The following is a 14080-nucleotide window of genomic DNA, read 5'->3' on the forward strand; positions in this document are numbered from 1 at the left end:
ATGAGGTGACCAGAGTTGAGCACAGTACTCCAAGTGGGGTCTGACCAGGGTCCTATATAGCTGCAACATTACCTCTCAGCTCTTAAAATCGATCCCATGATTGAAGGCCAATGCACCGTATACCTTCTTAACCACAGAGTCAACCTGTGCAGCAGCTTTGAGTGTCCTATGGATTTGGATCCCAAGATCCCTCTGATCCTCCACAGTGCCAAGAGTCTTACCATTAATACTATATTCTACCATCATGTTTGATCTACCAAAATGAACCATCTCACACTTATCTGGGTTGAACTCCATCTGCCACTTCTCAGCCCAATTTTGCATCCTATCAATGTCACGTTGTAACCTCTGACAGCCCTCCACAGCACCCCCAACCTTTGTGTCATCAGCAAATTTACTAACCCATCCCTCCACTTCTTCATCCAGGCCATTTATAAAAATCACAAAGAATAGGGGTCCCAGAACAGATCCCTGAGGCACTCCACTAGTCACCGACCTCCATGCAGAATATGACCCATCTACAACCATTCTTTGCCTTCTGTGGGTAAGCCTGTTCTGGATCCACAAAGCAATGTTTCCTTACCTTGTTCATATATATACTATATGGTTCATGTTTCGGGAAAACTTATTTATTCTGTAATCATTGCTTATGTATTCTTTCATGTGCAATGGGAATTTGTATGTTTGTAATACCTTTATTAATATATCAATTGTATTTTGTTCATAATATTATTAATACTAATAAAAAGATTGAAAAAGAAAGCAATGTTTCCTTGGATCCCATGTCTCCTTACTTTCTCAATAAGCCTTGCATGGGGTACCTTATCAAATGCCTTGCTGAAATCCATATACACTACATCTACTGCTCTTCCTTCATCAGTATGTTTAGTCACATCCTCAAAAAATTCAATCAGGCTCATAAGACACGACCTGCCTTTGACAAAGCCATGCTGACTATTCCTTAATCATATTATGCCTCTCCATATGTTAATAAATCCTGCCTCTCAGGATCTTCTCCATCAACTTACCAACCACTGAAGTAAGACTCGCTGGCCAATAATTACCTAGACTATCTCAACTCCCTTTCTTGAATACAGGAACAACATCCACAACCCTCCAATCCTCCAGATCCTCTCCTGTCCTCAATGATGTAAAGATCATCGCCAGAGGCTCAGCAATCTCCTCCCTTGCTTCCCACAGTAACCTGGGGTACATCCCGTCTGGTCCCGGTGACTTATCCAACCTGATGCTTTCCAAAAGCTCCAGCACATCCTCTTCCTTAATATCTACACTCTCAAGCTTTTCAGTCCATTACAAATCATCACTACTATCACCAAGATCCTTTTCCGTAGTGAATATTGAAGCAAAGTATTCATAAAGTACCTCTGCTATCTCCTCCGGTTCCATACACACTTTTCCACTGTCACACTTGATTGGTCCTATTCTCTCACGTCTTATCCTCTTACTCTTCCCATAGTTGTAGAACGCCTTGGGGTTTTCCTTAATCCTGTCCGCCAATGTCTTCTCATGGTCCCTTCTGGCTCTCCTAATTTCATTCTTAAGCTCCTTCCTGATAGCTTTATAATCTTCTAGACTCTTATCATTACATAGTTTTTTGAACCTTTTGCAAGCTCTTCTTTTCTTTTTGACCAGATTTACAACAGCTGTTGTACATCACGGATTTTGTACCCTTCCATCCTTTCCATAACTCATTGGAATGTACCTACACAGAACCCCACTCAAATATCCCCTGAACGTTTGCCACATTTCTTCCTGCCATTCACTTCTCCCTGGGTCCCCTCCTCCTTCTCTTTCTCCTCTCCTGTCAGATTCCGTCTCCTCCAGCCCTTGACCTTTTCCACTCACCTGGTTTCACCTATCACCTTCTAGCCAGTCTCCTCCCCCTTCCCCAACTTTTTATCCTGGCATCTTCCTCCTTCCTTTTCAGTCCCGAGGAAGGATCTTGGTCCAAAACTTTGAATGTTTATTCATCTCCATAGATGCTTCCTGCCCTGCTGAGTTCCTCCAGCATTTTGTGTGTGTTGCTCTGGGCCTCAGGGGCAACTTTTTCACAGAGGGCGGTGAGTATATGGAACGAGCTGCCAGAGGAAGTGGTTGAGGGTACTTCAGTATCATTTAAGAGGCACTTGGATAGGTATATGGTGGGGAGAGGCTGAGAGGGACATGGTCCTAACACAGGAGATGGGTACTGGCAAGGTGGGTACATGGTCAGCACAGACTGGTTGTGCTGAAGGGCCTGTATCCCAGATATATTGCACTGTGACTCTTTAACTCTCCACTCCAGTGTGGCACAGTAGTGCAGTGGTTTGCGTAATGATTTACAATGCCAGCAACCTGGGTTCAATTCCCTCCACTGCCTGCAAGCAACTTGCATGCTCTCCCCGTGACCATGTGGGTTTCCTCCAGCTGCTCCAGTTTCCTCCCCAAGCCCAGAGACATATGGGTAGAGATTCCAGGCTGGAAAGTGAAATGCTCCTCCTGCGGGAAGTGGGAAGGCAAGGAGACCCCCAGTGTCCTTGATGACTACAGCTGCAGCCTCCAACAATCCACGTTAAGGAGTTGAAGCTGGAACTGGATGAACTCTGGATCATTCGGGAGGCTGAAGGGTGATAGACAGGGCATATAGAGAGGTAGTTACACCTGAGGTGCAGGACACAGGAAACTGGGTGACAGTCAGGAAGGGGAAAGGGGTTAAGGAGCCAGTGTAGAGTACCCCTTAGATAGACCTAAGCAACTGCAAGGGTAAAAAGACCCTGACGGGAGTTGTATACACACCCCCAAACAGTAGTAAGGATGTGGCCTACAAATTACAACAGGAGATAGAAAATGCATGCCAAAAGGGCAATGTTACAACGGTCATGGGGGACTTCAATGTGCAGGTAGATTGGGAAAATCAGATTGGTGCTGGATTATAGGAGGGAGAGTTTCTAGGTGGCTACGAGATGGCTTTTTAGAGCAGCTCGTGGTTGAGCCCATTAGAGGATCAGCTATTGTTCGATGAACCAGAATTGATTAGAGAGCTTAAGGTAAAAGAACCCTGAAGGGCAAAGGATCATAATATGATCGAATTCACCCTGAAATCTGAGGAGACGATAAAGTCAAATGTGTCAGTATTACAGTGAAGCAAAGGGAATTACAGAGGCACGAGACAGGAGTTGGCCAGAATTGATTGGCAGGGATGCACTGGTAGAGTAACAACAGCTGGAATTTTTGGAAGCAATTTGGAATGCACAGGGTATATACATCCCAAAGGGAAAATGATGTAACTGTGGCTGACAACAGAAGTAAAAGCCAAAGAGCGGGCAGATAATAGAACAAAAAATAGTGGGAAGTGAGGATTGGGAAACTTTTAATAACTAACAGAAGGCAACTAAAAAAGTAATTAAGGTAAAAATAGAATATGAAATAACTTTAAAGAGGATAACGAAAGGTTATTATGAAATATTAAGTGTAAAAGAGAGTGGATATCCGACCGCTGGAAAGATAGTAATGGGGACAAGGAAATAACAGATGAACTGAATAAGTATTTTGCATCTGTCTTCACTGTGGAAGACACTAATAGCATGGAGAAAGTCCCAGGTGTCAGCGGACATGAAGTGTGTGAAGTTACTATAACTAGAGAGAAGGTTATTGGGAAACTGAAAGGTTTGAAAATAGATTAGTCACCTGGACCAGAGAGTGTACACCCCAGGGTTCTGAAGGAGGTGGTTGAAGAGTTTGGGGAGGCATTAGTAATGATGATTCAAGAATCACTAGATAGATTCTGGAATAATTCCAGAAGACTGGAAAATTGCAAATGTCACTCCATTCTTCAAGAAGGGAGAGAGGCAGAAGAAAGGAAATGATAGGCCAGTTAGTCTGACCGAAGTGGTTGGGAAGATGTTAGAGTCGATTATTGAGGATGAGATCTCAGGGTACTCGAAGGCACATGGTAAAATAGGCTGTAGTCAGCATGGCTTCCTCAAGGATAAATCTTGCCTGATAAAACTGGTGGAATTCATGGAAGAAATAGCAACCAGGACAGACAAAAAATAATCAGTTGATGTTGCGTACTTGTCTTCAGAAACAAAAACCCTACAGCACAATACAGGCCCTTCAGCCCACAATGCTGTGCCGAACATGTATTTACTTTAGAAATTACCAACGGTTACCGTTAGCCCGATATTTCTAAGCTCCATGTATCAACCAGGAGCCTCTTAAAAGACCCTCCACCACAGTCACTGGCAGCCCATTCCACGCACTCACCACTCTCTGCATAAAATCTTACCCCCGACATCTCCTCTGTACCTACTTCCAAGCACCTTAAAACTATGCCCTCTCAAGTGAGCCATTTCAGCCCCATGAAAAAGCATCTGACTATCCACACGATCAATGCCTCTCATCATCTTATACAACTCTATCAGGTCACCTCTTATCCTCCGCCACTCTAAGGAGAAAAGGCCGTGTTCCCTCAACCTATTCTCATAAGGCATGCTCCCCAATCCAGGCAACATCCTTGTAAATCTCTTCTGTACTCTTTCTATGGTTTCCACATCCTTCCTGTAGTGAGGCAACCAGAACTGAGCACAGTACTCCAGGTGGGGTCTGACCAGGGTTTTATACTGCTGTAACATTACTCAACAGCTCTTGAACTCAATCCCACAGTTGATGAAGGCCAACACACCGTATGCCTTCTTAACCACAGAGTCAACCTGTGCCACAGCTTTGAGTGTCCTATGGACTCGGACCCCAAGATCATTCTGATCCTCCACACTGCCAAGAGTCTTACCATTAATACTATATTCTACCATCATATTCGACCTACCAAAATGAACCACCTCATACTTATCTGGGTTGAGCTATATCTGCCAGTTCTCAGCCCAATTTTGCATCTGCAACCACTCTTTGCCTTCTGTGGGCAAGCCAATTCTGGATACCCAAAGCAATGTCCCCTTGGATCCCATGCCTCCTTACTTTCTCAATAAACCTTGTATGGGGTACATACTTTTGAGAAAGTATTTGATAATGTGCCACACACGAGGCTGCTTAACAAGCTATGAGCCCATGATACTACAGGAATGATTCTAGCATGGATAAAATAGTAGCTGATTGGCAGGAGGCAAAGAGTGGGAATGAAGAGAGCTTTTTCTGGTTGGCTGCCAGTGACTAGTGGTGTTCCACAGGAGTCTGTGTTGGGACCTTTTTTTTTACCTTATATGTCAATGATTTGGATGATGGAATTGATGGCTTTGTTGCAAAGTTTGCAGATGATATGAAGATAGGTGGAGGGGCAGGTAGTTTTGAGGAAGTAGAGAAGCTAAAGTAGGACTTAGACAGATTAGGAGAATGGGCAAAGAACTGGCAGATGGAATACTGTGTCAGGAAGTGTATGGTCATGCATTTTGGTAGAAGGGTTTGACTATTTTCTGAGGTGCTGAGGTGCAAAAGGAAGTTAGGAGTCCTTGTGCAGGATTCCATCAAGATTAATTTGCAGGTTGAGTCAGTGGTGAGGAAGGCAAATGCAGTGTCCGCATTCATTTCAAGAGGACTAGAAGATAAAAGCAAGAATGTAACGCTGAGACAATAAAACACTGGTGAGGCCTCACTTGGAGTGTTGTGAGCAGATTTGGGTCCCTTATCTTAGAAAGGATGTGCTGAAACTGGAGAGGGTTCAAAGGAGGTTCATGAAAATGATTCAATGATTGAATGGCTTGTCATATGAAGAGTGTTGATGGCTCTGGACCTGTATTTGCTGAAATTCAGAAGAATGAGAGGTGACCTCATTGAATCCTATCGAATAGTGAAAGGCCTTAATAGAGTGGATGCGGAGAGCACGTTTGCTATGGTGGGGTGTCCAAGATCAGAGGATATAGCCTCAGAATAGAGAGGCATCCTTTTAGAATGGAAATGAGGAGGAATTTCTTTAGCCAGAGAGTGGTGAATCTGTGGAAGTCTTTGCCACGGGCAGCTGTAGATGCCCTAGTCTTTATATTTAAGGCAGAGGTTGATAGATTCTTGATTGGTCAGGGCATGAAGGGATACAGGGGGAAGGCAGGAGATTGGGGCTGAGAGGAAAATTGATGATGAAATGACAGAGGAGACTTGATGGGCCAAATGGCCTAATTCTGCTCCTATACCTTATGGAAGAAGAAGAAGAAGAAGAATAGCCCTTAACTCGGCAGTGGGGTTATCGGGGCACTGTCATGACGGTGTTTCCGTAGCGAGCTATTCTTGTTTTTATGAGGCCGAGTTGCTAGCTCAACGCTAAACCCAACCTGGATTCGAACTTGGCAACCTTCGCTCCGGAGTCCAGTGCTGATATTATTGCACCACCAAGCGACTATACCTCATGGGTCAATAGGCAATTGGTGACGTGGGTGCACGGGCTTGATGGGATGGAAGTGCATGTTGTATCTCTTAATTAAAAAAAATAACATTACCTACCTTCAACCAGAACCACTGAGCCATTTCCAGAGAGGTCTGAGATTTGCAAAGGATTGGTGATCACAATATCACACTGTTAGCTTCCGCTGTCGTTTAGTAAAGCTTGAGTGATTGTAAACTGAAGATTTGGTTTGCAAGTCAATTGTGTTGAGGACCCGCGAGTCAGGAATAAGGTTACACTGCCACAGTGTGGACTCACTAACTATTACAAAGCAAATGGTTGAAGATGTTCCCCATGAACTCTGTCTCCCTTCATGCTGTCTGTAAGGTGCAAGTCAGTTTAATGGGCTCCTTATCCCTCATCGAGAGGGAGGCAGGGACCTGGGAGAAACCTCCCCATGCCAAACTAGATTATGGATAAACAAGGAGATGTCTTTAATCTTAAAAAGGTGCCTCAAAAAGGCAGTGTCCATCAGGACATGCCCTCTTCTCATTATTATCATCAGGAGGAGATACAGGAGCCTGAAGGCACACACTCAGCGATTCAGGAACAGTGTCTTCCCCTCTGAGAGTTCAACTAATTTACCAATTTTAACATCAAGAGTCAACTTGTCACCAAGAGCAGCAGTTCCTGGAGTTCCTAAGGGCAATTGAAAAGGCACAGGATAGATACATCCCAAGAAGTAGAAGCATACCAAAGGCAGGGTGACACAACCATGAACAAGAGGGGAAGTGAAAGCAAACACAAAAGCCAACGAGAGGGCAGATAGTAGAGCAAGAAAAAAATAGAGGGAAGTTAGAGGACTGGGAAACTTAAAAACCAACAGAAAGCAACTACAAAAATCATAAAGAGGGAAAAGATGGAATATTATGGTAAGCTAGCCAACAGCTTAGACAGGTGGAGGGGCAGTAGTGTTGTGACAGTAGAGAGGCAATAGAAGGAGTTAGATTAGGAGAATGGGCAAAAAAAAATGGCAGATGGAATATTGTGTCAGGAAATGTATGGCCATGCACAAGACATAAAAGTGTAGACAATTTTCTAAATGGAGAGAAAATTCAAAACTTGAAGGTGAGAGGGGAGTTGGGAGTCATCATGCAGGATTGCAAAGGTTAACTTTCAGGTTGGTGAGGAAGGCAGGAGCAATGTTCACATTCATTTTGAGAGGACTGGAATATAAAAGCAAGGATGTAATGTTGAAGCTTCATAAGGCACTGGTGAGGCCTCACTTAGAGTGCTGCGAACAGTTTGGGGCCCCTTATCTAAGAAAGGATGTGCAGGCATTGGAGTGGGTTCAAAGGAGGGTCACAGAAATGATTCTGGGATTATAAGGCTTATTATATGAGGAGCGTTTGATGACTCTGGGCCTGTACTCACTGGAATTCAGAAGAGTGATGGGGGAGTCTTGTTGAAACTGATTTGATATTGAAAGGCCTTGATAGAGTGGATCTGAAGAGGATGTTTCCTATGGTGGGGGAGTCTAGCACCAGATGGCACAGACTCAGACTAGAGGAATGTCCATTTAGAACAGAGATGGAGAGGAATTTCAAGCAATATGTGGAATTTGTTGCTACAGACGGCTGTGGAGGCCGAGTCATTGGGTATATTTAAGGCAGAGGTTGATAGATTCTTGATTAGACAGGGTATGAAGAGTTTTGGGGAGAAGGGAGGAGATTGGGGCTGAGTGGGAAATGGATCCGCCATGATGAAATGCTGGAGCAGACTCGATGAGCCAGAAGGCCTGTTTCTACTCCTGTATCTTATGGTCAAATATTCCAACTAATTTCAACAGATATACTGTTGAAAATATCCTGATTGGTTGCATCATGGCCGGGTACCGGAATTCCAATGCAGAGGAGTGTTAGAAGTAGCAGAGGGTGGAGGTGGAGGATACAGCCCGGTCCATCACGTCCACATTCCTCTCCACCATTAACATCTATAGGACGTGCAGCTTCAAGAAGGCAGCATGTGTCATCGAGGGTCCCTGATATTCATCCAAGTGCCTCGTCTTGCTCCTACCATCAGGCAGGAAGTACAGAAACCTGAAGCCCCACCCCACCAGGAACAACTACTTCTCTACAACCTTTAGGTTCTTGAACCGACCTGCACAACACTAATCACTACCTCGCCTTCATCATCCCCATTTCCCTCTCTCACCTTATCTCCTTGCACATCACCTCCCTCTGGAGCTCCTCCCGCTCCCCTTTCTTCCATAGTCTTCTGTCCTCTCCTATCAGATTCCCCCTTCTCCTGCCCTTTATCTCATCAGCAATCAACTTCCCAGCTCTTTACTTCACTCCTCCCCGGTTTCACCTATCAACCTCCACCTTGTACTCACTCTGAATTCTGATCTTCTTTTCCCAGTCCCGTCGGGACTTGGTCTTGGCATGAAACTCCAACTCTTTACTCTTTTCCATACCTACTGCCTGGCCTGCTAAGTTCCTCCAGCTCTGATTTCCAGCGCCTGCAGATTTTCTCCTGTTTGTGATCCGTTCTGAGGCACTCTCTACTGTTCTCTTTTCCCTCCAGCTGGCGTGAACTCTTGCCCTCTCGTAGGTCGGTGACGTGATTTCCCTGCCGTTCTGAGCAAACATTGTCAGCAGGCTGACAGTGCAGGAAGTGGAATCACGAGTGAGATTCTGGCAGGCGGCAGGAAGTCACTGAGTCACCAGAATAGGAGGAGGAGGAATACGGTTTGGCAATTGCCACACTTCCACTTTCCACGTCTGTTGTTACTGGTATCATCACAAGTACCAAAATACAGCGAGAAGCTTGACTGGAGTCACGGAGTACTACAGCACGGAAACAGCCATTCGGCCCATTCAGTCTGTGCCAAACTGTTATTCTGCCATGGTTCGTGAACAGTTGTTACCCTTTAACCATCAGGCTCCCGAACCAGCGTGGATAACTTCACTCACCTCAACACTGAACTGATTCCACAACCTACTGACTCACTTTCAAGGATTCTACAACTCCTCTTCTCACCATCATTTATTTCCTTATTTGTTTATTATTGATATTGGTTTGTATTTGTGCAGTTTCCCTTCTTTTGCACTATTTAAATCTGTTCCCTCTCACCTAAAACCTGTGCCCTTGAGTTCTTGATTTCCTAACTCTGGGGAAAAGATTGGATGCGTTCAGGGGTTTCTCTGGAGTTCTGTTCCCAGGAATTTACTCACAGAGCCAAGATGAGGAGCAATACATATTCTGTCTGGGTACCCTCCAACCTGATGGCATGAATATCGACTTCTAGGAGTAAAGAGGTCCTTCTGCAGCTGTACAGGGCCCTGGTGAGACCACACCTGGAGTATTGTGTGCAGTTTTGGTCTCCAAATTTGAGGAAGGACATTCTTGCTATTGAGGGAGTGCAGTATAGGTTCACAAGGTTAGTTCCCGGAATGGCGGGACTGTCGTATGTTGAAAGATTGGAGCGACTGGGCTTGTATACACTGGAATTTAGAAGGATGAGAGGGGATCTGATTGAAACATATAAGATTATTAAGGGATTGGACACGCTGGAGGCAGGAAGCATGTTCCCGCTGATGGGTGAGTCCAGAACTAGAGACCACAGTTTAAGAATAAGGGGTAGGCCATTTAGAACAGAGATGCAGAAAAACTTTTTCACCCAGAGAGTGGTGGATATGTGGAATGCTCTGCCCCAGAAGGCAGTGGAGGCCACGTCTCTGGATGCATTCAAGAGAGAGTTAGATAGCGCTCTTATAGATAGCGGGGTCAAGGGATATGGGGAGAGGGCAGGAACGGGGTACTGATTGTGTATAATCAGCCATGATCACAGTGAATGTTAGAAAGGCCGAATGGCCTACTCCTGCACCTACTGTCTATTGTCTATTCTCCTTCCAGTGAACTAATTCCACCCCTGCCTTCCTTTTATTTCCCACTCTGACCTTTTAATTCTTCTCACCTGCCTGTTACTTTTCCCTGGGTCCCCCCCCCCCCTCTTCCTTTTCTCTTATGGTCCACTCTCCCTCCTATCAGCTTCCTTCTTCTCCAATCCCTGACTTTTCCCACCCATCTGGCTTCATTTATCACCTTCCAGCTAACCTCCTTCCCCTCCCCTCCCAACTTCTTATTCCAGTGTCTTCCCCTTCCTTTCCAATCCTGAAGGAGGGTCACGGCTTGAAACGTCAACTCTTACTCCTCTCCACAGACGCTGCCTGACCCACTGAGTTCCTCCAGCGTTCTGTGCGTGTTACTTTGGATTTCCAGCATCTGCAGACTTTCTCCTGTTTATAAGTTGCTGCACCAAGCCACAATGAACCTTCATAGGAAGTTTCCTGTGGTGCACTGATAAGAGTTGGTGAGGGTCAAAGGGGATGTGCCAAATTCCTTCTCTGTCAACACTCCCAGCAAATTTACTAATTGGACAACAGCACCCAAGACTAGTGCCTGGGAGTGTAAGGGAGGCAGATCACCACGCACAGGCCATATTCTCTTCTCAGTACAACCATCGGGCAGGAGGGACAGGAGCCTTACGTCCCACACCGCCTGGTTGAGGAACAATTATTACCCTGCAACCTTCAGTCTCCTGAACCAGAGTGGATAACTTTGCTCGTCTCAACACTAACTGATTCCACAAGCTACAGGCTCACTCAACCTAAAACTCAGTCTACACATTTCTTTATTATTTGCATAATGTCTTCTTTTGCACATTGGCTGTCAGTCTTTTCTTCCATAAACTCTACTGTATTTCTTTATGTTCCTTTAAATGGCTGCAAGAAAACAAATCTCAAGGTAGTTTGCAGTAACACATACGTACTTGGTGATGCTGCCTGACCTGCTGAGTTCCTCCAGCATCTTGTGTGTGTTGCTCAGATTTCCAGAACCTGCAGATTTTTTTCTTGTCAAGGACATCCCTGCTAGGTCTGGTGTACTGGGTTACTGAGATCCACAGTGAGATCTAACCATCAGGAAGGTGGTTCTGCAACTCTCTGAGGAAAGAGAAGGGCATGAACACACAGGAGAAGTCGTGGTTGTCTCTTCTCCTTCGGCTGTCCATCGATTTCGATGTTGACTGAGGCCTGGGCAAGGTTGTATGGAAGACCGGCTGTTGCCCATGCTGGAAGTCTCCCCTCTCCACGCCACCATCATCTACTGCATCAAGGAAGACCCCAGTTGTGATGACTACTCATACCACTGGACCTGGTCTTTCAAGGGCTAGAGTGTGTAACTGCCCCAATGCAATGGCTTTTCCGCTTTCAAAAGTCTCCCATTCAGGTTTCCTGTCATCATCAGATATGACCGACGACCACCATATGTACTTTGATAATAAGCTTACTTCACTTTGCATGTTATGTGTTCTGTCTGGAAATGTAAGGATCTTCATTTCCAGGGGGCTCATATACTCACCCACCCAACAGCAGTGAGGGAACTTCTTCACCAAAAGAATAGTTCAAGTTTAATTGCCATTCAACCATACGTGAATACGGCATTACTCTGGGGCTCAATAATCTATATTTTCATTTATATTTATCATTATTATTGTTATGAGCAGAGAGACAACATCTGCCGGAAGTAAATTCCTTGTATGTGCATAGGTACTTGGCGATTAAAGTCTGATTCTGATTCTGATTCTGATTCGTGCAAAACACAGTACCACCAGACTCTGCACTAGGCACATATAGCATGTATGAGATAGCAAGTATATACAAGTTATCGGTAAAATACACCCACATAAAAAAACATAGTCCAAGGTCCCGAGCCCATGAACGTTGCAGGAATCTGTAATCAAACAAAATATGGCTTGTCATCTGCCAATTGAACACTAGGGGGCAGCACCAACTCCAGCTTGAAGGCTGCGCCACACTACCTCTGATGCCTGTCGCCTGGGTGGCTGTTAAAAGGAGATGCCACGGCTTGAGGCCCAGTCCTCGCTATGACCGAGGCCACGCAGCTCCCCCACCATCGGCCCTGCTGTCCCCCAATAAATCAGTGAATCAGACTTGCAGCACTCCGCAATAACGATGTCCAACGGGGTCTTGCCATCGCAAGAAAAGTGACTAAGCTGATCACTTGCTGTTACCCTGCACACCTCTGACTCAGGCAGCAGTACAATTTGCACCGTCCAGCTCCTTCACTTTCTCTGCCAACGAGCAGCTCCCCGATGGGGTAGACCTGCAGTACTTTAAGTTCTTAATATCCAGCAGTGTCTTGCGATTGTAAAAAGAACATTTTAAAAGGACAATAACCCCTTTGGTTGACTCTGTCAAAGGCACTGCGATCGAATGTGCTGCCCTCTTACCAGAAGAAATCTTAAAACTGGAAGAAGGTTCAAGTAGGTAGCTCATCACTTAAAGGTCAGTTTTGGGTGAGTGCCGAAGGCGGGCTTTGTTGTCCTGGGAATAAGTGAAAAGAAGAGCAAAAGGAAAATCACGCAGATGCTAGAATTATAATTGGGTGGAATGTTAGCAGTGGTTAGCACGGTGACCTGGGTTCAATTCCCGCCTCTGCCTATATGTTCTCCCCATGACCATGAGGGTTTCCTCCTGGTGCTCCGGTTTCCTCCCACATTCCAAAGACGTACCAGTTGGTAGGTTAACTGATCACTGTAAATTGTCCTGTGATTAGGCCAGGGTTAAGTTGGAGGATCGCTGGGCAGCCCAGCTCAAAGGGCTGGAAGGGCCTATTCCATGCTGTGTCACAATAAAAAAATAAAATTGTTTATTTTTGTAAATGACAGTAATTTGTATGTATTAGATGATACAAGACAACACATCGCATGACACACACTCTGTGGCCATTTTATTAGGTACGCCCGTATGTGTTCTGATGAGAGAGATCAGAGGAGAATGGCCAGGCTGGTTCAAGCAGACAGGAAGGAGTCAGTAACACCGATAACCGTGTTACAACAGTGATGTGCAGAAGAGCATCTCTGAATGCACAACCTTGAAGCATTCGACAGCAGCAGAAGACCATGAACCTACACACTGTGGCCACTGTATTAGATACAGGAGGTAACTAATAAAGTGTATGTCAGTGATAAGAAACTTGATTCCGAAACACTCAGCTGGTCAAACAGCATCTGTGAAGAAGGGAACAGCTAATATTTCAGGTTGAAGTCCTTTTCAAAACTGAAATGTTAAATCTGTTCCTCTTTCTACAGACTCTGCTTAACCTGATGGATGTTTCCAGTTGGTTAAATAACCAATAGCGTTGGCAAGGAACTGTAACCATGGGAACAGAAGTTCGCAGGAACTGAAAGATTATGGGATGGGGTTAGGGTGTAGGTTGGAGATGGATACCTGAAGAAGGTTAGAAAGTGAACTGGGACACAGGGATTGGAAACCAGGAATGAAGGGGTCTTCACTGGGAACTGCCTGATGATGATTTCTGGAAAGATGACAATGGGTGTCTGGAATCCCGTGAGATGTCAGGAGTTGTGAAGCAACTGCAGGTACAAAATTGTTCAGCAGAGAGAGATGTAGATGTGAACATCATGTCCTCTATGCTTTGTTCAAGAACTGTTTGTTACTAACTAATGATATGCCTATTTGTGTGTCAGTCTACCCGTCTGTTTACCCACCTCCAGTGCTCTCTATGTAGCTATCCCCTGTCTCTCTACGTCCATTTTCTCACTCTCTCCATCTATCTATATCTAACTCTAGCTAAGTGCTCTCTCATTCTCTATCTCTCTTTCTTTCAACAGAAGATACTGCAAATACTGGAATCTGGAGCAGCCAG

This window comes from Hemitrygon akajei, chromosome 6 (genome assembly GCF_048418815.1).
Source record: "Hemitrygon akajei chromosome 6, sHemAka1.3, whole genome shotgun sequence".
Classification (NCBI taxonomy): Eukaryota; Metazoa; Chordata; class Chondrichthyes; order Myliobatiformes; family Dasyatidae; genus Hemitrygon; species Hemitrygon akajei.